General features: G+C 39.0%; 1 non-coding gene across 1 annotated transcript; it reads right to left on the bottom strand.

Annotated features, from left to right (window-relative positions):
• Positions 1 to 22,726: 22,726 nt before the first annotated feature.
• LOC148564969 (small nucleolar RNA R71) lies at positions 22,727 to 22,834 on the bottom strand. Its single transcript, XR_015885423.1, has one exon. It is a non-coding gene; the product is annotated as a small nucleolar RNA R71 (small nucleolar RNA).
• Positions 22,835 to 23,165: the final 331 nt, after the last annotated feature.

Below are 23,165 nucleotides of genomic sequence, written 5' to 3'. Positions count from 1 at the left end.
ACAAGCACATGGTTAGGGACAGCTTGGTTTTGCCGCTTAGGCCAGGATTTTATTCCTGAGGACCCTCCTATCCACTGATGCTCAAAGCCTTGGATCCTTTTTATTACCCTTGACTTTTGGTTTAAAGGGCTATTGGCTTCTTCTGCTTGCTTTGTCTTTCTTTTTCTCTTTTTTTTATTCACTGCTTTTTCTTGCTTCAAGAATCAATTTTTTTGATTTTTCAGATTATCAATAACACTTCTCCTTTTCCATCATTCTTTCAAGAGCCAACAATTTTAACATTCACAAACAACAAATTCAAACATATGCACTGTTCAAGCATTCATTCAGAAAACAAGAGTATTGCCACCACATCAAAATAATTAAACTGTTTTAAAATTTGAAATTCATGTACTTCTTTTTCTTTTTCAATTAAAAACACTTTTTATTTAAGAAAGGTGATGGATTCATAGGATATTCATAGCTTTAAGACATAAAATTTAAATTTTATTAATCATGGAATGACAATAAGACTCAAAAATAAATATAAGAGCAAACTAATAATAATAGAAGATAGAAAAGTAAAAAAAAAAAAACAGAAAAGTAAATGACTCTTAAAATAGACTCTTAATAATAAAGGTTATCACAGAGTTAGGACTCAACAACCTTGATCTTGAAAGTGGATGCTCCCTCAATCTGTGGGGTGCTTGGTCCTTTAAGAGAGAGCTTCTGGCACTTCAGCTCCTGTAGCTGACGCCCCTGCTTCTCCTGTTCCTTCAGCAGTTTACAGAGCATGCAGTTTTGATTCTGCTGTTCTTCCTTAAGTTGTTCCATAGCCTCTTGTAGCTTGGTAACAGATGCTTCTTGGCGGGTCCAGTAGTCAATTTCAGGAATTTCTGGAAGGAACTCCTGCGCCCTCCTTTTTATGGAGTTGCCTTGCACTTGTCCTTCCATTGACTTCTTGGTGATTGGGTGTTCGATTGGGATGAATTCATCTACTCCCATCCTCACCCCAGCATCTTTACATAGCAGAGAAATTAAGCTTGGGTAGGCCAGTTTGGCTTTAGTGGAGTTCTTGTTTGCAATTGTGTAAATCTCACAAGAAATCAGATGATGAATCTCCACTTCCTTTCCAAGCATAATACAATGAATCATCACCGCTCTTTTGACAGTGACCTCAGAGCGGTTGCTAGTGGGCAATGTAGAGTGCCCAATGAAGTCCAACCAGCCTCTTGCAACTGGTTTGAGATCTCCCCTCTTGAGTTGGTTTGGGACGGCTTTTGAATTGGTTATCCACTTAGTTCCAGGGAGGCATATGTCCTCTAGAACTTGATCCAACCCCTTATCTACTCTCACCATTCTCCTATTAATGGAATCTGGATCATCTTGTAGTTGAGGCAGTTTGAAGACCTCTCTTATTTTGTCCAGATGGAAGTAAATAAGCTTCCCTCTGATCATGGTTCGGTAGGTATGAAAGGCGGTTCCAGTTATTCTCTGCTTATCTGTTAGCCACAAATTTGAGTAGAATTCTTGAACCATGTTTCTTCCAACCTTTGTTTCAGGATTAGCTAGAATTTCCCATCCTCTGTTTCGAATTCGCTCTTGGATCTCCGGATATTCATCTTCTTTTAGATTGCATTTAACTCCAGGATCACTGACCTCAGACCCATTATTTTGTGGTAATGGTCTGCATGTTCTTTGGTTAGGAACCTCTCTTGATTCCAAAGACTCTTTGGAGTATTCTCTTTCTTGCCTCTTGATTTGGTTTGTTTTCCCTTAGGTGCCATGATCTTGATGAGTCTTAGCTCAGTGATCACGGAAAAATACACCAAACTTAGAGGTTTGCTTGCCTTTAAGCAAAAGAAAGGAAAGGGGAGTGATGCCAGGGCATCATGGCCTATTTTTCTATGCTTTTTCAGTAGATTTTAATTCAGTTTTCATACAATTTCTGCTGATAAAGGAACAAAAGCATGATAAATCTCTGCATGAAACAAAATCCCAAGCATAGGTAAATTTTAGTTAATATATATGGTAAATATGATGAAATAGATCACACTAAGTGAAAGTATGATTTTGAGCATTATTAGCACACTTAGTATAGTAAAGTTTATCTTGTATGTTACTTTGATACACTTTGTTTGCTTGATTTCAGACCAAAAGAAGCAGAGAAGAGCCACGTTAGTGGCTACGTTAGCGCCACTAACGTGGCCATTAAAGTGGAAGGAAGGAAAGCTTGGAAAGCTAGTGAGAATGTTAACGCCACTAACGTTAGCAAAAGGCAAGAAGACCCACGTTAGCGACCCCGTTAGCCTCACTAACATGGAAGAAAAGAGAAGCCCCAACGTTAGTGAGAAAGTTAATGGCATTAACTTTGAAGAAGGAAAGGGAAACGCCAGCGTTAGTGGTAAAGGTGAGTGCCACTAACGTTTGCGAAGGCTAGAAGACTCACGTTAGCTTCCACGTTAGTTACATTAACGTGGGGACTAACGTGGAAGGAAAGGGAAACGCCAACGTTAGTGAAAAAGGTGAGTGCCACTAACGTTGGTGAAGCAAAGGAAGACCCACGTTAATGGCCACGTTAGTGTAGTTAACGTGAACATTAACGTAGGCAAAAATCTCACCCGGCAGCCTGACTATGCCTTCTTCAAAAAAGAATAACTTGAGCCACAAAACTCCAAATGAGGTGATTTCAGTAGCATTGGAAAGTAGGATTCCAGAGCTTTCCAAGCATATATGGCACTACATGGTGGTTACTGAATTTGAGGGAGAAAACCTGCCCCGAAAGTGCAAAGATGAACATGGTATCAACCTGTAGTAAGGCCAGCTGATCTCTTCACCTTCCAAGAAGTATAACTCGAGTTGTAGAGCTCCAAATGATGATCTTCCAAGGGCATTGGAAAGTAGACATCCAGGGCTTTCCAAAAATATATAATAGTATGGGGTGGACATTAAGTTTGAGCTTCATAACCTGGCAATATTCAGCCCCTGATCGCGGACGTTATTGGCACTCATGTTTGCCAATAACGCCAGCCACTATGCCAGCAACCCTGTCCTCTTCAAAGGAGCATAACTTGAGTTACAGAGGTCCAATTGAGGTGATTCTAGTTGCTTTAGAAAGCTGACATTTAGAGCTTTCCAACGATATATAATACTCTATAGTGGGCATGAAATTGGAGCACAAACCAGAGGCATCTTTTAAGCTCCAAAAACACCAATGGGTATCAAGTGTGACGTTAGCCACACTAACTTTAGCACAAACGCCACACTTGTAGTGTTAGTGTGGCTAACGTTAGCACTGACATTAGCACCTGGACCTCAACTTGATTCTCTTTCAAGGACCACCCAACCTCAAGGAAGCAAGCCTACAAGTGTTAACCAATCAAGGCCACAAGAAGCATCTAGAATAGAAATTTTCATTTAATTGTAATTTGCTTTTAATTTTATTTCATTTTGTAATTTAGGAGAGCCTATATAAAGGCCTTAGTTTTTACATTCAGGAAAGTCGGAATTGGGGGGGATTGAAGAGGGGTCTTCGGACTCCTTCCCCTTACACACTTTTCCTTCTCTTTCTTTTCTTTGTACTTTTCATTTATGAATTTTGAAGTTTCAATTTTAGTTTTAATCTTCATCTTTACTTTTCTGCACTTTCTTTCTTTTCTATTTTGGTAGAGCAATGATCAACTAACTCTTTTCATTGGGTTAGGGAGCTCTGTTGTAATTTGATGGATCAATATTAGTTTTGATTATTCTTCTTCTATCTTTTCTCTTGATTTTACTAGAAAGCTTTCAATCTTCATCCAATTGGGTAGTTATCTTGGAAAAGAAGCTATTCATACTTGGATCTCTTCTGAACCTTGGAAGAGGAATGAAGAGATCATGCTAGAAATGCTTTCTCATGTTGGACCAAATTGGGGTTGGATGGGTATGTGACTATAACCCTACCAACACTTGATTTGGGAAAGCATGTGGTATAATCAGTGACCATACTTCATCTCTTCTCATGAGCAATTGACCAAGGAATTGGCTATTGATCAAGATTTGAGAGATTGAATTACAAGGAATTGTAATTCGATCACTTAAGATTGCCAAGGAGATCAATGAACGCGTTGATTGAGGAAGAGATGAGAATGAACTTGATCCGGAGGATTGCAATATCTCTTGATCCCAATGTTCAATTTATTTTTAGTTCTTACATTTACTTTTCTTACCATTTTATTTTTCTGCACTTTATTGCTTTCTTTACTTTTATGCCATTTACATTTCCTTGTTACTTATCACTCCAATCTGATTCGTCGAACTAGGATAATCAATTAACCATTGATTGCTTAATTTGTTAATCTCTGTGAGATTCGACCTCACTCTTTTGTGAGTTATTACTTGACGACAATTCGGTATACTTGCCGAAGGAGAATTTGTTGAGAGACAAGTTTTCCGTGTATCAGGGAGAGAGAGGAGAAGAGGCAAATTCTAATGGTGGAGAGGAGGGGATGGCCGAAAAGAGATGATATGATAGGTTTGAAAAGATTTGAAAAGAATTTGAAAAGATACTTGAGTTTTTGAAGAAGATTTGGGAAGGATTTGAAAGAAAATTGAAAAGAGATTTAGAGAATTGTTGAATTTTTGAAAATTGAGGGTGAATAATGAAAGTTTGAAACATGTTTATGCAGAAAATTATGAGTTAAAACATGAAAATTTGAAAAAAATTTAAATTTGGAAACAAAATCTCCTCCCCCTGCCTTTCTGGCGTTAAACGCCCAGAATGGTATCCATTCTGGCGTTTAACGTCCAATTGTTGGCCATTATGGGCGTTTAACGCCCAGCCAGGTACCCTGGCTGGCGTTAAATGCCAGAAACCCCTTTATCACTGGGCGTTTTGCTGAACGCCCAGGATGCTGCAATTCTGGCGTTTAACGCCCAAAATGCCCTTTACTGGCGTTTTCTTGTCAGCAAGCTCCTTTTCTCTGCTTTTTGCACTGAATCCTTTTGTAACTCTGTGAATTCCTTCAATTTTGATGATTAACCTTTGAAGAAAATGTATATCAAATTTCTACAAGTATTATTTAAAACAAATAACCTGCTAATGGCTGGGTTGCTTCCCAGCAAGCGCTTCTTTATTGTCTTTAGCTGGACTTTTACTGAGCTTTATTCAAGCCTCAGTTTTGAGCATTCTTGCTCAAAATTGCTTTCAAGATAATGTTTGATTCTCTGTCCATTAACAATGAACTTTTTGTCAGAATCAATATCTTGAAGCTCAACATATCCATATGGTGACACTCCTGTAATCACATATGGTCCCCTCCACCAGGATTTTAATTTCCCGGGGAATAATCTGAGCCTAGAGTTGAACAGAAGAACTTTTTGTCCTGGCTCAAAGACTCTGGATGACAATTTCTTGTTATGCCACTTTTTTGCTTTTTTCTTATAAATTTTTGCATTTTCAAAAGCATTGAGTCTGAACTCCTCTAGCTCATTTAGCTGGAGCAATCTTTTCTCACAAGCTAACTTAGCATCCAGGTTTAGGAATCTGGTTGCCCAGTAGGCTTTATGTTCCAGTTCCACGGGCAGATGACAGGCCTTGCCATACACAAGCTGGTATGGAGAGGTTCCTATAGGAGTCTTGAATGCTGTTCTGTATACCCACAGAGCATCATCCAAGCTCTTTGCCCAATCCTTTCTACGGGCCATTACAGCCCATTCCAGGATTCTTTTTAGCTCTCTATTAGAGACTTCAGCCTACCCATTTGTCTGTGGATGATACGGAGTTGCTACTTTGTGGCTAATTCCATATCGGACCACAGCAGAGTAAAGCTGTTTATTACAGAAATGGGTGCCCCCATCACTGATTAGTACTCTAGGAACACCAAATCTGCTGAAAATATGTTTCTAAAGGAACTTCAGCATAGTCTTGGTATCATTAGTGGGTGTGGCAATTGCCTCCACCCATTTATATACGTAGTCTACTGCCACCAGAATGTAAGTGTTTGAGTATGATGGGGGGAAAGGACCCATGAAGTCAATATCCTATACATCAAACAACTCAATCTCTAAGATCCCTTGTTGAGGCATGGCGTAACCATGAGGTAAGTTGCCAGCTCTTTGGTAACTGTCACAGTTACGCACAAACTCTCGGGCATCTCTATAGAGAGTAGGCCAGTAGAAGCCACATTGGAGGACTTTTGTGGCTGTGCGCTCACTTCCGAAATGTCCTCCATACTGTGATCCATGGCAATGCCACAGGATCTTCTGTGCCGCCTCTCTAGTGATGCATCTGCGGATCATTCCGTCTGCACATCTCTTAAAGAGATATGGTTCATCCCACAAGTAGTACTTTGCATCAAAAATTAGTTTTTTCTTTTGCACCCTGCTGTACTCCTGGGGTATGAACCTCACAACTTTATAATTTGCAATGTCTGCAAACCATGGTGCTTTCTGAATGGCAAAGAGTTACTCATTTGGAAAGGTCTCAGAGATATCAGTAGAAGGGAGGGACGCCCCATCTACTGGTTCTATCCGGGATAGGTGATCAGCTACCTGGTTCTCTGTCCCTTTTCTGTCTCTTATTTCTATATCAAACTCTTGCAGAAGCAACACCCATCTTATGAGCCTGGGTTTTGAATCCTGTTTTGTGAGTAAATATTTAAGAGCAGCATGGTCAGTGTACACAATTACTTTTGATCCTACTAAATAGGATCTAAACTTGTCAATGGCATAAACCACTACTAGCAGCTCTTTTTCTGTGGTTGTTTAATTCTTCTGTGCGTCATTTAGAACACGACTGGCATAGTAAATGACATGCAGAAGCTTGTTATGCCTTTGTCCCAACACAGCACCAATGGCATAGTCACTGGCATCACACATTAGTTCGAATGGTAATGTCCAGTCTGGTGCAGAGATGACTGGTGCTGTGACCAGCTTAGCTTTCAGGGTTTCAAACGCTTGCAGACACTCTGTGTCAAACACAAATGGCATGTCAGCAGCTAGCAGGTTGCTTAGAGGTTTTGCAATTTTTGAAAAATCCTTTATGAACCTCCTATAGAATCCTGCACGCCCCAGAAAGCTTCTGATTGCCTTAACATTGGCAGGTGGTGGTAATTTTTCAATCACCTCTACCTTGGTTTGATCCACCTCTATTCCATTGCTTGAAATTTTGTGCCTAAGGACAATTCCTTCAGTCACCATAAAGTAACATTTTTCCCAGTTTAAGACCAGGTTAGTCTCTTGGCACCTTTTCAGGACAAATGCTAGATGATCAAGACAGGAGCTGAATGAGTCTCCAAATACTGAGAAGTCATCCATGAAGACTTCCAGGAACTTCTCTACTATATTAGAGAAGATAGAGAGCATGCACCTCTGAAAGGTTGCAGGTGCATTGCACAGACCAAAAGGCATTCTTCTGTAAGCAAATACTCCAGATGGACATGTGAATGCTGTTTTCTCTTGGTCTTGAGGATCCACTGCAATTTGGTTGTAGCCTGAATAGCCATCCAAAAAGCAGTAGTATTCATGGCCTGCTAGTCTCTCTAGCATCTGGTCTATGAATGGTAAAGGAAAGTGATCCTTTCTGGTGGCTGTATTGAGCCTTCTGTAGTCAATACACATACGCCATCCTGTAACTGTTCTTGTGGGAACCAGTTCATTCTTTTCATTATGAACTACTGTCATGCCTCCTTCTTGGGGACAACTTGGACAGGGCTCACCCAGGGGCTATCAGAAATAGGATAAATAATTCCAGCCCCTAGTAACTTAATGACCTCTTTCTGTACCACCTCCTTCATGGCTGGATTTAGCCGCCTCTGTGGTTGAACCACTGGCTTAGCATCATCCTCCAATAGGATCTTGTGCATGCATCTTGCTGCGCTAATGCCCTTAAGATCACTTATGGACCACCCAAAAGCTGTCTTGTGTGTCCGTAGCATTTGAATTAGTGCTTTCCCTTCTTGTGGATTTAAAGCAGAGCTTATGATCACTGGAAAAGTGTCATCCTCTCCCAGAAATGCATATTTCAGGGATGGTGGTAGTGGTTTGAGCTCGGGTTTAGGAGGTTTCTCCTCTTCCTAAGGGATTTTTAGAGGTTCTTTAATTTCTTCTGGTTCCTCCAGATCAGGCTAAACATCTTTAAAGATGTCCTCTAGCTCTGATTCAAGACTCTCAGTCATATTGATCTCTTCCACTAAAGAGTCAATAATATCAGTGTTCATGCAGTCATTTGATGTGTCTGGATGCTGCATAGCTTTGACAGCATTTAACTTGAACTCATCCTCATTGACTCTCAGGGTCACTTTCCCTTTTTGTACATCAATAAGAGTTCGTCCAGTTGCTAGGAAAGGTCTTCCTAGAATGAGAGTTGCACTCTTGTGCTCCTCCATTTCCAGCACTACAAAGTCAGTGGGAAAGGCAAATGGCCCAACCTTGACAATCATGTCCTTAATTATGCCTGATGGATATTTAATAGAGCCATCAGCAAGTTGAAGACATATCCGGGTTAGTTTGACTTCTTCAGTCAACCCAAGCCTTCTGATAGTAGATGCAAATATTAGGTTGATACTTGCTCCAAGGTCACATAGAGCTGTCTTAGTACAAGCACCCTCTAATGTGCATGGTATCATAAAGCTTCCTGGATCTTGAAGCTTTTCTGGTAAGCTTTTCAGAATGACTGCACTGCATTCTTCAGTGAGAAACACTTTTTCAGTTTCTCTCCAATCCTTCTTATGACTTAAGATCTCTTTCATGAACTTAGCATAAGAGGGTATTTGCTCGAGTGCCTCTACAAACGAGATCTTTATCTCAAGAGTCCTGAGATAGTCTGCAAAGCGGGCAAATTATTTATCATGTTTCGCTTGGCGGAGTTTCTGAGGATAAGGCATCTTGGCTTTATATTCTTCAACCTTAGTTGCTGCAGGTTTATTCCCTACAGAAGTGGTTGGAGAAGCCTTCTTAGAGGGGTTACTATCAGCACTTGCAGGTGTCTAATCCCTCATTGGCATTTGAACGCCAGGATTGGGTGCAGGATGGGCGTTTAACGCCAGCTTCCCACCCTTTTCTGGCGTTTGAACGCCAAAACTAGGCAAGGAATGGGTGTTTAACGCCAATTTTTCTCCCTTTTCTGGTGTTTGAACTCCAGAATTATTCCTCTCTGGGCTCTTGATGTCCTCAGAGGGATTTTGGGTAGTGGTTTGATCATCTTCTGTCATTTGTTCCTTTGTTGACTTTTTGCTACTTTGAACTGAATTATTCAATGTCTTCCCGCTCCTTAGTTGAACAGCTTGGCATTCTTTTGTTATCTGTTTAGATAGATGCTGTCTTGTCTGATTTAATTGTGCTTCTATATTCTTGTTAGCATTTTTAATGTCTTGGAGCATCTCCTTGAATTCTACTAATTGTTTTGTCATTAGAAGTAATTGCTGATTTAGTTCAACAATCTGTTCTTGAGGATTATGATCAATAGTTGCTATCATAGCTTCTTTTTCTTTGGAGGGCTCATTGCTTGAGTACAGATGTTGATTTCTAGCAACTGTATCTATGAGTTCTTAAGCCTCTTCAATTGTCTTTCTCATGTGTATAGATCCACCAGCTGAGTGGTCTAGAGACATTTGAGCTCTTTCTGTAAGCCCATAGTAGAAGATGTCTAACTGTACCCACTCAGAAAACATTTCAGAGGGGCATTTCCTTAGCATTCCTCTATACCTCTCCCAGGCATTATAAAGGGATTCATGATCCTCTTGTTTAAATCCTTGGATGTCCAGCCTTAGCTGTGTCATCCTTTTTGGAGGGTAAAATTGATTCAGGAATTTGTCTGATAACTGTCTCCATGTCACCTCTTAGCTTGATCTTTTACAGCAAATGGAAACAGTAATAATCTGTAGACATCCTGATCCACTTCTTTATCACGTACTGTGTCAGCAATTTGTAAGAACTATGCCAGAAACTCAGTAGGTTCTTCCTGTGGAAGACTGGAATACTGGCAATTTTGCTACACCATGATAATGAGCTGAGAATTTAGCTCAAAACTGCTTGCTTTGATGGGAGGTATACAGATGCTACTCCCATATGCAGCTGTAATGGGGTTGGCATATGACCCCAGAGTCCTTCTGGACTGTTCATTTTCACTTATGTCCATGATAGAGAAAAGGGAATTGATATGAATTGCAAATAAATTATATATATTTTTTAAGGTAACTGAAATTAAAATAAGATAAAATAAAATAAAATAAAATAATTAAAAAATTGAATATAAATTTGAAAATTATAAAAAATTGAAATAAAAGCAAATTGAAGACTAAATTAATTAATTAATTAAAAGGTTTTTGAGATTAGCAATCAAAAAGATATGATTGATGATTATTTTGGAAAAGATATGATTGAAGAAATTAAAAAGATTTGATTTTTTTGAAAAAGATTTGAAAAGATCAATTTTTGAAATTAGAATTTTGACTTGATTAAAAAGAAGAGATATGATTTTGAAAATCTTTGACTACTTTAATGTTAAATTTCAAAAATTATAAGTAAAATAAGGAAAATATATTTTTTTTATTTTTAAATTTTAATGAGGAAAGAGAAAAACAACAAAACGAGACTAAACTTAGAAATTTTAGATCAAAACAAAGAGAACAAACAAGAAAACTTTGAATGTCAAGATGAACACCAAGAACACTTTGAAGATCAAGATGAACACCAAGAACAAATTTTTGAAAAATTTTTAAGTAAATAAAAGCACAAAAATACACCAAACTTATAATTTTTAGAAAATCAAACACAAATTTTCGAAAAATTAAAGGAAAACACAAAGAAGACACAAAACTTAGAATTTTTAAAGATCAAGAAACAACTAAGAGTATGCAAATTCGAAAAATTAAAAGAAAGTAAAAGCATGCAATTGAAACCAAACTTAAAATATGAAACTAAACTCAAATAAAAGACTCTAAACCAAAAAAAATAAAATATTCCTGAACTAAGCAACAAGATAAACCGTCAGTTGTCCAAACTCGAACAATCCACGGCAACGGCGCCAAAAACTTGGTGCACGAAATCACAATTACACTTTTGCAATTCCGCACAACTAACCAGCAAGTGCACTGGGTTGACCAAGTAATACCTTACGTGAGTAAGGGTCGATCCCACGGAGATTGTCGGCTTGAAGCAAGCTATGGTTATCTTGTAACTCTTAGTTAGGATATCAATAATTCTCAGATTTAATTGTAAAAAGTAGAAGAACATGAAATAAATACTTGTTATGCAGTAATAGAGAATAGGTTGAGGTTTTGGAGATGCTTTGTCTTCTGAATCTCTGCTTTCCTACTGTCTTCTTCTTCGTGCACGCAAGGCTCCTTCCATGGCAAGCTTTATGTTGGGCATCACCGTTGTCAGTGGCTACTTCCCGTCCTCTCAGTGAAAATGTTCCAAATGCGCTGTCACTGCACGGCTAATCATCTGTTGGTTCTCGATCATGTCGGAATAGGATCCATTGATCCTTTTGCATCTGTCACTACGCCCAACACTCGCGAGTTTGAAGCTCGTCACAGTCATCCCTTCCCAAATCCTACTCAGAATACCACAGACAAGGTTTAGACTTTCCGGATCTCAAGAATGACCGCCAATAATTCTAGCCTATACCACGAAGGTTCCAATCTTAGATTAGAAACCCAAGAAATACACATTCAATCTTGATTGCATGTAGAACGGAGGTGGTTGTCAGGCACGCGTTCATAGGTGAGAATGATGATAATTGTCACAGATCATCACATTCATCAGGTTGAAGTGCGAATGAATATCTTAGAATAGAAGCAAGCGTGATAGAATGGAAAACAGTAGTAATTGCATTAATTCATGAAAAACAGCAGAGCTCCTCACCCCCAACAATGGGGTTTAGAGACTCATGCCGTAGAAGATACAATATGAAACGTGTAGAGTATCATGAGGTAGAAGATGAATTACTAAAAGTAGTTTTAATAGTAAACTAGTGACCTAGGGTTACAGAAAATGAGTAAGCTAGGGTGTTTAGTGTAAAAATCCACTTCCGGGGCCCACTTGGTGTGTGCTTGGGCTGAGCATTGAAGCTTTCATGTGTAGAGACTTTTTTTGGAGTTAAACGCCAGCTTTTGTGCCAGTTTGGGTGTTTAACTCCAGCTTTTATGCCAGTTCTGGCGTTAAACGCCAGAATTCTTAAGCTGACTTGGAACGCCGGTTTGGGCCATCAAATCTTGGGTAAAATATAGACTATTATATATTTCTGGAAAGCCCAGGAGGTCTACTTTCCAACGCAATTGAGAGCGCACCAATTGGGCTTCTGTAGCTCCAGAAAATCCACTTCGAGTGCAGGGAGGTCAGAATCCAACAGCATCTGCAGTCCTTTTTCAGCCTCTGAATCAGATTTTTGCTCAGATCCCTCAATTTCAGCCAGAAAATACCTGAAATCACAGAAAAACACACAAACTCATAGTAAAGTCCAGAAAAGTGAATTTTAAATAAAACTAATAAAAATATAATAAAAACTAACTAAAATATACTAAAAACAGTGCCAAAAAGCGTATAAATTATCCGCTCATCATTTAGATAGTTCAATTTTCAGTCTCACATTTGTGTTACATTACCAGATTAGGATTAGATTGTAATAGTAGGTTAGGAATTTTGATATCAGCTTTGGTAGTTAGAATATTCTTACACTTTTCTATTTCTCTCTATTCTGGAATTGCAACTTGATGAAGGCATAACCAATGATGAGTAAATGGACTGAGAACTAGCTAAATTGCTAAGTTTGGTGTGGCCATTCACCGACTTAATCTAGGCTTACAACCAATTAGTAGCTTGATTTTGAAGAGTAAGCCTAGAGATTAAGTTTGGTGTGGCCACCACCAAGGATCACCTAGCAAGCCCAAGTTACCCAATTTGAAAGCACTTAATATTTTGGGCAAGAACATAAACGTGGTTTAATGTGTTCAGAGGGATTGGAGTCAAAAGAAAAAGAAAAGATTGGTGTTATTCCATTCTTATGAACACATTAAATACACAATGATGGAACCAATTTATTAAGATTCCAAAGGATTAAGTTTGGTGTCCCAAGGGACACCCATCAGTTGCGATTCGAATCACTCTTGATGAGAAGGAATGTGAAGGGGTTCTTTTGTCATTACTAATGGGTTTCAGTTTCAATTTCAGGAGAGAAGATGGGGCCCACATGGTGAATAACTCACAAAGCAATGAAGTCAAAGTGTTCTTGCACTTTGGAACTCAACACATGCAGAAGACACTGTGAGATAAGAGTTGGCGCCTCTTCCTACGCTAGGTGCCACTCCCCAAGTGGGAAAACATTTAACCCTTTTTATTTCCCACCTTTCAAACCACACCATTCACCCCTTATAAAAGCCTCACATCCCCAACTCCTCTCCCACTTCAAAACCCCAATCACACATGAAAAGCATACATACACCCTTCATCTTCCTTTCTCTTTTCGCCTGTTACTATCTCTCATCCCCTACTTTCTTTCTTCTTTTTCTTGATTGGGACAATCAAGTCCTAAGTTTGGTGTTGGAGCAAAACCTTGTTTTGCTTGCCCTCTCTTGCAACCCAACCCCTATTTTTTCACAACCTCAAACACACTCTCTCAACCTAATGGCACCACCAAAAAGCTCAGCCTCAAAGAAAAGAAAAACCAAGGAACCAACCTCTGGATCCTCAAGCTCTTTCAATGACTACAAGTTCCTCTCTGCATTCAACCAAAATCAATTCTATGGTTGGGTGAGTGAGAGGGAGATCATTCCAGAAGTTGGGTTCCAACTAGGGAGGAACGAGTATCTTGAGATCAACCTTGAAATCAACAACAGGGGTTGGTCACTCCTATGCAACCCACAAAGGAAGGTGGTAAAGAGCTTAATGAGGGAATTTTATGCTAACGCTGTGCCTCAACCAGGACAACACTATGGCTACATTAGCTATGTGAGAAGGAAGTCCATTGACTATAGCCCCTCCAGCATAGAGAAGATGCTAATGGTGAAGAGGACAAGCTCCACCCGGAGCTATGAAGAAAGAATGAAGCAGCAAGACCCTGGGTTTGATGAGATCCTGAATGAAATTTGTGTGCTGAATGTGCATTGGATAAATGATAAGGATGGGATACCCAACCAATTGAGAAGAAGAGATTTGAGCCCCCAAGCTAGAGGGTGGCTAGAATTTGTGAGGAGGTCCCTAATCCCCACATCTAATACTTCAGAGGTGACCAAGGAGAGAGCTGTGCTCATATATAGCATCATAAAAGGTGAGAATGTCAACATGGGGGAGATGATTGCCAACAACATCAACAAAGTGCTGAAAAGCACCAGTGACAACACAAGGTTGGCATTCCCCAGCATTATACAAAGGCTATGTGATGAGGCTGGAGTTGAAAAGATCATTGATGAGGTGCTTGTGAAGTAAGACAAATTCATAACTGCCAAGAAGATGGTCAAAGTGGTGGCTGTTAACCCACTTTAAAGTGCCAGAGAACAAAGAGCTCATGCTCATGGACCACAACAACAACAAGAAGAGGAAGAGGCAGAAGAGCAACCTCACTTCCTGGCACTTCAACCACCACCACCACACTACCAATATCAATAATTTTCAGAGAGATTCAACTGGAAACAATTGTAAGGAGATGTACACCAAATGAAGGGAGACCTACACCACTTGAGAGAAGATGTCAATCAACTCAAGGAGACTCAACAACAACAATGGAGCCAAGTCAACCAGAATATTTAACAACTCCAAGGGGGTTTTGAGAACCTCAAGGAGCAACAAGATTAGATTAACTGAGGAGAGATGCAAGGCAGCTTAAAAATGATTCTGGAACGACAATTACAACAAATGGAGAGTCTTGCTGAATTCAGACACCTTTATGAAGCAAGAACTGTAGCCAGAGGGGAATATGATTGCTATGCACAAACAAAGTTGAGCTACCTATGCAATGCAATAGCTAACATGAACCCCAATTACCCCACCTATATGCAGAAATTGGAGAAACTCAGCTCAAGGCAGGAAGAAATAGCATACCAACACAAGGAGAATGTGAAATCCTACATGAGGAGGCTAGGATTTTGGAAGCCCAAGGATGCCAAAGCACAAGAAGGTTCCTCCAAGCCAGATGAAGGTGGCTCCTCCCCTTCCAAGAAGAAGGACAAAGGGAAGGGGCCAATGAACTGAAGATGAAGCTGCTCAAGGTTGTTGAGTCCCATGATTGACACTCTCTAATTTCTGAAATTCTGTTTTAAGCTTTTGTTTGATTTACTTTTTGAATAAATAATCATGCTAGTAAACTTTATGTTTTATGCTTAGTTTTATTTCCTGTTTGAAGTCTTTATGAGTCTTTTAAGTTTACAAGAAAGAAAATGCCATGTTTTTCAAGTCTTCATTTCAATATAAATGAAAGTAGAGCTTGTCTCCATAAGAGTTGCTGTGAGTTGTGCAAAAATAATAAGAGAAACCAACGCCAAGATAGATTATCAAACAAACTAAGAAATAAGAAACTAAGTGTAGAACCTTGGATGAACTAAAAAGAAAAAAAATGAGTCATGGAAAGCAACTAGTCCTAGAAGGTATAACAAGAGAAGGTTAAGGGGTGTTCCTTAAATATCCATAGAACCAAGAAATAGTGAGAAATAAAGGCCCAAGGCTCTGGGCATCAACTACTGGGATGGAAAAGAAACATTTAAAAGCTCAAAAAGAATTAAAGATCCTAGTAGATGCTTGTGGTGAAGATGTATCAAGAAGAGACCTGGGCAAGTAAATTCTTAGGGGGGTGTTTCAACACCTAGTACCCTAAAACCAACTGGTTTAGGAGTGATAATTGAAAGCCTAATTAAAGGGTTGTCTTGAGACAAAACACTTAGAGTCGTGGTCAAGAAAGCAAAACAACCCTTGCTACTTCAAGGTGACAATCAATAGAAAGGACCCCTAAAGCCTATACTTGAAAGAACCCTCAAGGATCTAAGAGTTTTTCATCACATTAAAATATTCATACATGTGTTGAACACTTAGTTTTACCCTTAGTTGTATTGCAATCATTCAAAGCCAAGGCCTCAAGTTATAAAGGCTTACTCACATTGATTTGCTTGGGACAAGCAAAGCTTAAGTTTGGTGTTGTGATGACTTGCATCATCTACCCTTCTTTCTTGCATATAGAAGACCATAAAAGAGTATAAATATCATTTGATCAGTACAATTCATGCATTATTTGATGAATATTATGGTACACCACTTTGAGATGAGTTGTGCTGAATTTCAGGTGAAAAAGGCATAAAAAATGGGTAGAAGACAACAAGAAGCTGGGCGTGTGAAACTGGCGTGCCACTTGGGAGCAAACGCCACTAAAATGCACTGGCGTGGCACGCCAGGAGCTAGGCGTGGCATGCCAGTACTAAATTCCAGGGAAAAGTCCAACCATGCTTGTGGGCGTGGCACGCTAGTACAAAGTTCCAGAGAGCAACAATGGAGGACACAAAAGGGGCATGGCACGCCAGGTTGGGCGTGGCACGCCTAACCCATCAGCTACTATGGCCATGCCACTTGAGCAAAGGGGTGTGGCACGCCAACTCACTATATCGTGCCACTTGGTATCGAAGGCGTGGCACGCCAGCTCCAAGAAGTCACTTGGGCATGGCACGCCAAGCTTGAAGAGTTCACAAAAGTATGGGCATGCCACTTGAGCAGCATGATGTGGCACGCTGGTACAATAATCCAGAGAAGGGGCTGAAGGCAATTGAAGACTGGGCGTGCCACTTGAGTTCGAAGGCGTGGCACGCCAACCTCTCAATCTTACTTAGGCGTGCCACTTGAGCAACCAGGCGTGGCACGCCAATGAACAAAGAGACCAAAGCAAGGGCTTTGCGTGCCACTTGGTGTCGAAGGCGTGGCACGCCAACCCAAGTATCTCACTATGGCATGCCACTTAAAGGCTGAGCCGTGGCACGCCAGCTACTGGAACGAAAGCAAGATCATGGGCGTGGCACGCTGGTATGCATTTCCAGAGAAGGTAAAGAAGGCCAAATACATGGGGCATGCCACTTGGTGTCGAAGGCGTGGCACGCCATCCACTATTCCTCACTTGGGCGTGCCACTTGGATCCCAGGCGTGGCACGCCAGTGTCATTCAGAGAGCAAAGAAGCATTGGGGCGTGCCACTTGAGTTCGTGGCGTGGCACGCCAAACGGAGGAACCACTTATTCACAAAGGGGCGTGGCACACCAGACCCTGGGCGTGCCACGCTAGTTCAACTTTCCAGAGAAGCCTGGCCAAGCATACAGCAAGGGCGTGGCACCCCAGATCCTGGGCGTGCCACGCTATTTCAAGTTTCCAGAGGCAAAGAGAGATGGAAAAAGGCTAGGGCGTGCCGATTGAGCTCAAAGGCGTAGCATGCCAAGGTTGTTAGTGAAGACGAGTGTGCCACTTGAAGGGCTGGGTGTGGCACGCCAAGCTAGAATTGAAGAGCACGTGACACGCAACTGAAGCGCCAACCACACGCCAGCTGGGAAGTCACACTTATTGAGCTTCTTTTCCCTCCAAAATGTAATTTTCTTTTTTCACTTTTGTAATTCTTTTATTTTTACTAGGAGTAGTATAAATACCCCCAAGGAGTACTGAAGAAGGGGTTAAGCAGATAGTTTTGGATCCACTTTTATACTTCACTTTTGAGTACTTTTCTTTGAGCTATGAGTAGCTAACTTCCCTCTCATTGAGAGAGGGAGCTCTCTTGTACTTGATGGATTGATAATAGTGAAATTCCTCTTCTCTTCATCTTCTCTTTTGATTTGCTAAAAGGAATTTCGTTCTTAATGCTTAGTGTTCAATTATCTTGAAAAAGAGATTGAATGCAAAATGGGTTTTATGGGAACCTTGGGAAAGGAAACATGAAACCATGCTTGAAATCCCTTCTCACACTTTAGTAGAATCTTGGTTTTGGTGTTTGAATATGTGACATATAATCCTCCCTCTACTTGGACATATGATGGTGTGTGGTATAATCAGGGACCAAGCATATCTTTCTTCATGAGCAATTAGACCAAGGAATTGGCTATTGATCAAGATCTGAGAGATTGAGTCACCAAGGGATTGGGGCTCAATCAATCATGATTGCCAAGAGGTCAATGAGTTGCATGATTGAAGAGGATATAAGCTAGATTTGATCCAAAGAGACAACATCTCCTGATCTCAATGAATTTCCCCATTCTTATCTATCCCTTTTCTTTGTAGCTTAATTTTACATTCAGCAATTTCCCGTTCCCATTTACATTCAAGTCAATTATGATTCTGCACTTTACATTCTGCCATTTCTATTTCTGCACTTTATTGCTTTTCTTTATATTCTAGTCATTTACGTTTATGTCATTTATAATTCTGTAATTCACAACCTATTTATTCCGCTTGACTAATTCATCAATCAATTAAAACTGCTTGAATTTGCCAAACTTTGTGGATACGATCCCACTCCACTGTGGGTTATTACTTGATGATAATTTTGGTGCGTGATGAGCGGATAATTTATACACTTTTTGGCATTGTTTTTACATAGTTTTTAGTATGATTTAGTAGTTTTTAGTATAATTTTATTAGTTTTTAAATAAAAATCACATTTCTAGACTTTACTATGAGTTTGTGTGTTTTTCTATGATTTCAGGTATTTTCTGGCTGAAATTGAGGGACTTGAGCAAAAATCAGATTCAGAGGTTGAAGAAGGACTGCAGATGCTGTTGGATTCTGACCTCCCTACACAAAAAGTGGCTTTTCTGGAGCTACAAAACTCCAAATGGCGCGCTCTCAATTGGTTGGAAAGTAGACATCCAGGGCTTTCCAGCAATATATAATCGTCCATACTTTGTCCGAGTTTAGACGACGCAAACTGGCGTTCAACGCCAGCTTCCTGCCCTATTCTGGAGTTAAACGCCAGAAACAGGTTGCAAAGTGGAGTTAAACGCCAGAAATAGGTTACAAACTGGCATTCATCTCCAAGAGAAGCCTCTACACGTGTAAAGCTCAATGCTCAGCCCAAGCACACACCAAGTGGGCCCTGAAAGTGGATTTCTGCATCAATTACTCATTTTTGTAAACCCTAGTAACTAGTCTGATATAAATAGGACCTTTTACTATTGTATTAGACATCTTTGATCAGTTTTATGCTATCTTAGACCTTTATGGGGGCTGGCCATTCGGCCATTCCTGGACCATTATCACTTATGTATTTTCAACGGTAGAGTTTCTACACACCAAAGATTAAGGTGTAGAGCTCTGCTGTTCCTCATGAATTAATGCAAAGTACTATTGTTTTTCTATTCAATTCAAGCTTATTCCTATTCTAAGATATTCATTCGCACCCAAGAACATGATGAATGTGATGATTATGTGACGCTCATCACCATTCTCACCTATGAACGCGTGCCTGACAACCACTTCCGTTCTACATAAAGATGAGATAGAATGAGTATCTCTTAGGTATCTAATACAGGAGACCAAGTCCGAGATATTAGAATCTTCGTGGTATAAGTTAGAATCCATGGATGGCCATTCCTGAGATTCGGAAAGTCTAAACCTTGTCTGTAGTTTTCCGAGTAAGATTTGGGAAGGGATGGCTGTGACGAGCTTCAAACTCGCGAGTGCTGGGCGTAGTGACAGACGCAAAAGGAGCATTGAATCCTATTCCAGTATGATCGAGAACCGACAGATGATTAGCCATGCAGTGACAGCACATTGGACCATTTTCACTGAGAGGATGGGATGTAGCCATTGACAATGGTGATGCCCAACATACAGCCTGCCATGGAAAGGAGTATGAAGGATTGGATGAAGACAGCAGGAAAGCAGAGGTTCAGGAGGAACGAAAGCATCTCTATACGCTTATCTAAAATTCTCACAAATGAATTACATAAGTATCTCTATCCTATTTTACGTTTTATTTATCTTTTGATTATTAAAACTCTATAACCATTTGAATCTGCCTGACTGAGATTTACAAGGTGACCATAGCTTGCTTCAGGCCGACAATCTCCGTGGGATCGACCCTTACTCACGTAAGGTTTATTACTTGGACGACCCAGTGCACTTGCTGGTTAGTTGTGCGAAGTTGTGACAAAGTGTGATTCACGTTTAAGAGCACCAAGTCTTTGGCGCCATTGTTGATGATCACAATTTCGTGCACCAAGTTTTTGGCGCCATTGCCGGGGATTGTTCGAGTTTGGACAACTGACGGTTCATCTTGTTGCTCAGATTAGGTAATTTTATTTTAATTTTAACTCTTTGTTTTTATTTATTTTCGAAAAAAAATTTCAAAAAAAAATATATTTTTCAAAAAAAAAATTTCAAAAAAAAATATATTTTTCAAAAAAAATTTAATTTATGTTCTTCAGAATTTTTAAGAAGGAATTCTAGAGTTTCATGAAACATGTTGAAGCCTGGCTGGCTGTAAAGCCATGTCTAATTCTTTTGGACCGAGGCTTCCACTCATCATCACAGAAGCAAGTTGAATGAAGTATCAGCTGTTGTATGTCTGATTTGTATCTGCTAAAGCTTGGTTGGCCATTGGCCATGTCTAGTGTTTTGGACCGGAGCTTTCACTGAAAGTTTGGCTGGCTAGTAAGCCATGTCTAATTCCTGGACTGGAGCTTTAGACTAACATTGCAAGATTCCTGGAATTCCTATTAAAAATTTTGAAATCCTTATTTTTCTTTTTCCAATTAATTTTCGAAAAATACCAAAAAATTTTTAATAAAATCATAAAACCAAAAATAGTTTGATGTTTCTTGCTTGAATCTAGTGTTAAGTCATAAGTTTGGTGTCAATTGCATGTTTATCCCTTTCTTGCATTTTTCAAAACTTCATGCATTGCATTCTTCATGATCTTCAAGTTGTTCTTGATGAATCCTCTTGTTTGATCTTCATATTTTCTTGTTGTGTGTTGCATCTTTTTTTCATGTGCAATCTTGCATTCATAGTGTCTAAAAATTAAAAATTTCTAAGTTTGGTATCTTGCATGTTTTCTTTTCTTGAAAATTTTTCAAAAATAAGTTCTTGATGTTCATCATGATCTTCAAAGTGTTCTTGGTGTTCATTTTGACATTCATAGTGTTCTTGCATGCATCATTTGTTTTGATCCAAAATTTTCATGCATTGAGTCTTTTTGATGTTTTTCTCTTTCCTTATTAAAATTTAAAAATCAAAAAAATATCTTTCCCTTTTTCTCTCATAAATTTTCGAAAATTTGAGTTGACTTTTTCAAAACTTTTTAAAATTTAGTTGTTTCTTATAAGTCAAATCAAATTTTCAATTTAAAAATCCTATCTTTTTCAAATCTTTTTCAAAAATCAAATATTTTTCATTTTTTCTTACATATTTACGAAAATTTCAAATTAATTTTCAAAAATCTTTTTCTTATTTTGTTTCATAATTTCAAAATCTTTACTAACAATTAATGTGATTGATTCAAAAATTTTAAGTTTGTTACTTGCCTATTAAGAAAGGTTCAATCTTTAAATTTTAAATTCATATCTTTTGTTTCTTGTTAGTCAAGTAATCAACTTTAATTTTCAAAATCAAATATCTTAAAATTTCTTTTTCAAATCTTTTTCAAAATAAGTTTCAATCACATCTTTTTCAAAATCAATTTCAAAATCTTTTCTAACTCCTTTTCTAACTTCTTATCTTTTCAAAAATTGATTTTCAAATATTTTTCAATTAACTACTTGACTTTGTGTTTGATTTTAAAAGTTTTCTATTTCAATCATATCTTTTTCAAAACTACCTAACTAATTCTCTCTCTAATTTTCGAAAATCACCTTCCTCTTTTTCAAAATTCCTTTTTTTTTACCAAAGATAGGAGACTCGAACCCGCAACCTCTTAATTGAGTATGGGGAGACTATGCCATTTGAGCTATTACTCATTGGCTCAAAATTCCTTTTTAATTAACTAATTATTTTAACTTTTAATTTAATTTAATTTTTCCTTTTTTTAAATTTTGAATTTTAATTTTAAATTTAAATTAAAAACAAAAATATTCTTCTTTTCTTTTTAATTATTTTCGAAAATTCTTCTCTCTCACCTCCTCCTAATTATTTATTTATCTACTAACACTTCTCTTCTTCTTAAAAAATTCGAACCCTCTCCCTCTTTCTGTGTTCGAATTCTCTCTCTTCTACTCAGATAAAGGAATCTCTATACTGTGACATAGAGGATTCCATATTTTCTTTTCTGTTTTCTTCTTTTTCATATGAGCAGGAACAAGGATAAGAACATTCTTGTTGAAGCTGATCCTGAACTTGAAAGGACTCTGAAGAGGAAGCTAAGGGAAGCCAAAGCACAACTCTTTGGAGAAAATCTGACAGAAATTTTTGAAAAAGAAGGAGACATGTCTGAACATAATAACAATGCAAGGAAGATACTTGGTGACTTTACTGCACCAAATTCCAATTTACATGGAAAAAGCATCTCAATCCCTGCCATTGGAGCAAACAATTTTGAGCTAAAGGCTCAATTAGTTTCTCTGATGCAACAGAACTGCAAGTTTCATGGACTTCCATCAGAAGATCCTTTTCAGTTCTTAACTGAGTTCTTGCAGATCTGTGATACTGTTAAGACCAATGGGGTGGACTCCGAGGTCTACAGGCTTATGCTTTTCCCGTTTGCTGTAAGAGACAGAGCTAGAATATGGTTGGACTCTCAACCTAAAGATAGCCTGTACTCTTGGGATAAGCTGGTCACAGCTTTCTTAGCCAAGTTCTTTCCTCCTCAATAGCTTAGCAAGCTTAGAGTGGATGTTCAAACCTTCAGACAAAAAGAAGGTGAATCCCTCTATGAAGCTTGGGAGAGATACAAGGAACTGACCAAAAAGTGTCCTTCTGACATGCTTTCAGAATGGACCATCCTGGATATATTCTATGATGGTCTGTCTGAGTTATCAAAGATGTCATTGGACCATTCTACAGGTGGATCCATTCACCTAAAGAAAATGCCTGTAGAAGCTCAAGAACTCATTAACATGGTTGCAAATAACCAGTTTATGTACACTTCTGAAAGGAATCCTGTGAGTAATGGGACGCCTCAGAGGAAATAAGTTCTTGAAATTGATACTCTGAATGCCATATTGGCTCAGAATAAAATATTGACTCAGCAAGTCAATATGATTTCTCAAAGTCTGAATGGATTGCAAGCTGCATCCAACAGTACTCAAGAGGCATCTT

The sequence above is a fragment of the Arachis ipaensis genome, chromosome B5 (genome assembly GCF_059453495.1).
Source record: "Arachis ipaensis isolate K30076 ecotype BB chromosome B5, ASM5945349v1, whole genome shotgun sequence".
Lineage (NCBI taxonomy): Eukaryota > Viridiplantae > Streptophyta > Magnoliopsida > Fabales > Fabaceae > Arachis > Arachis ipaensis.
The sequence above is the reverse complement of the archived record's forward strand: the minus strand, read 5'-3'. Positions and strand labels throughout refer to the sequence as shown.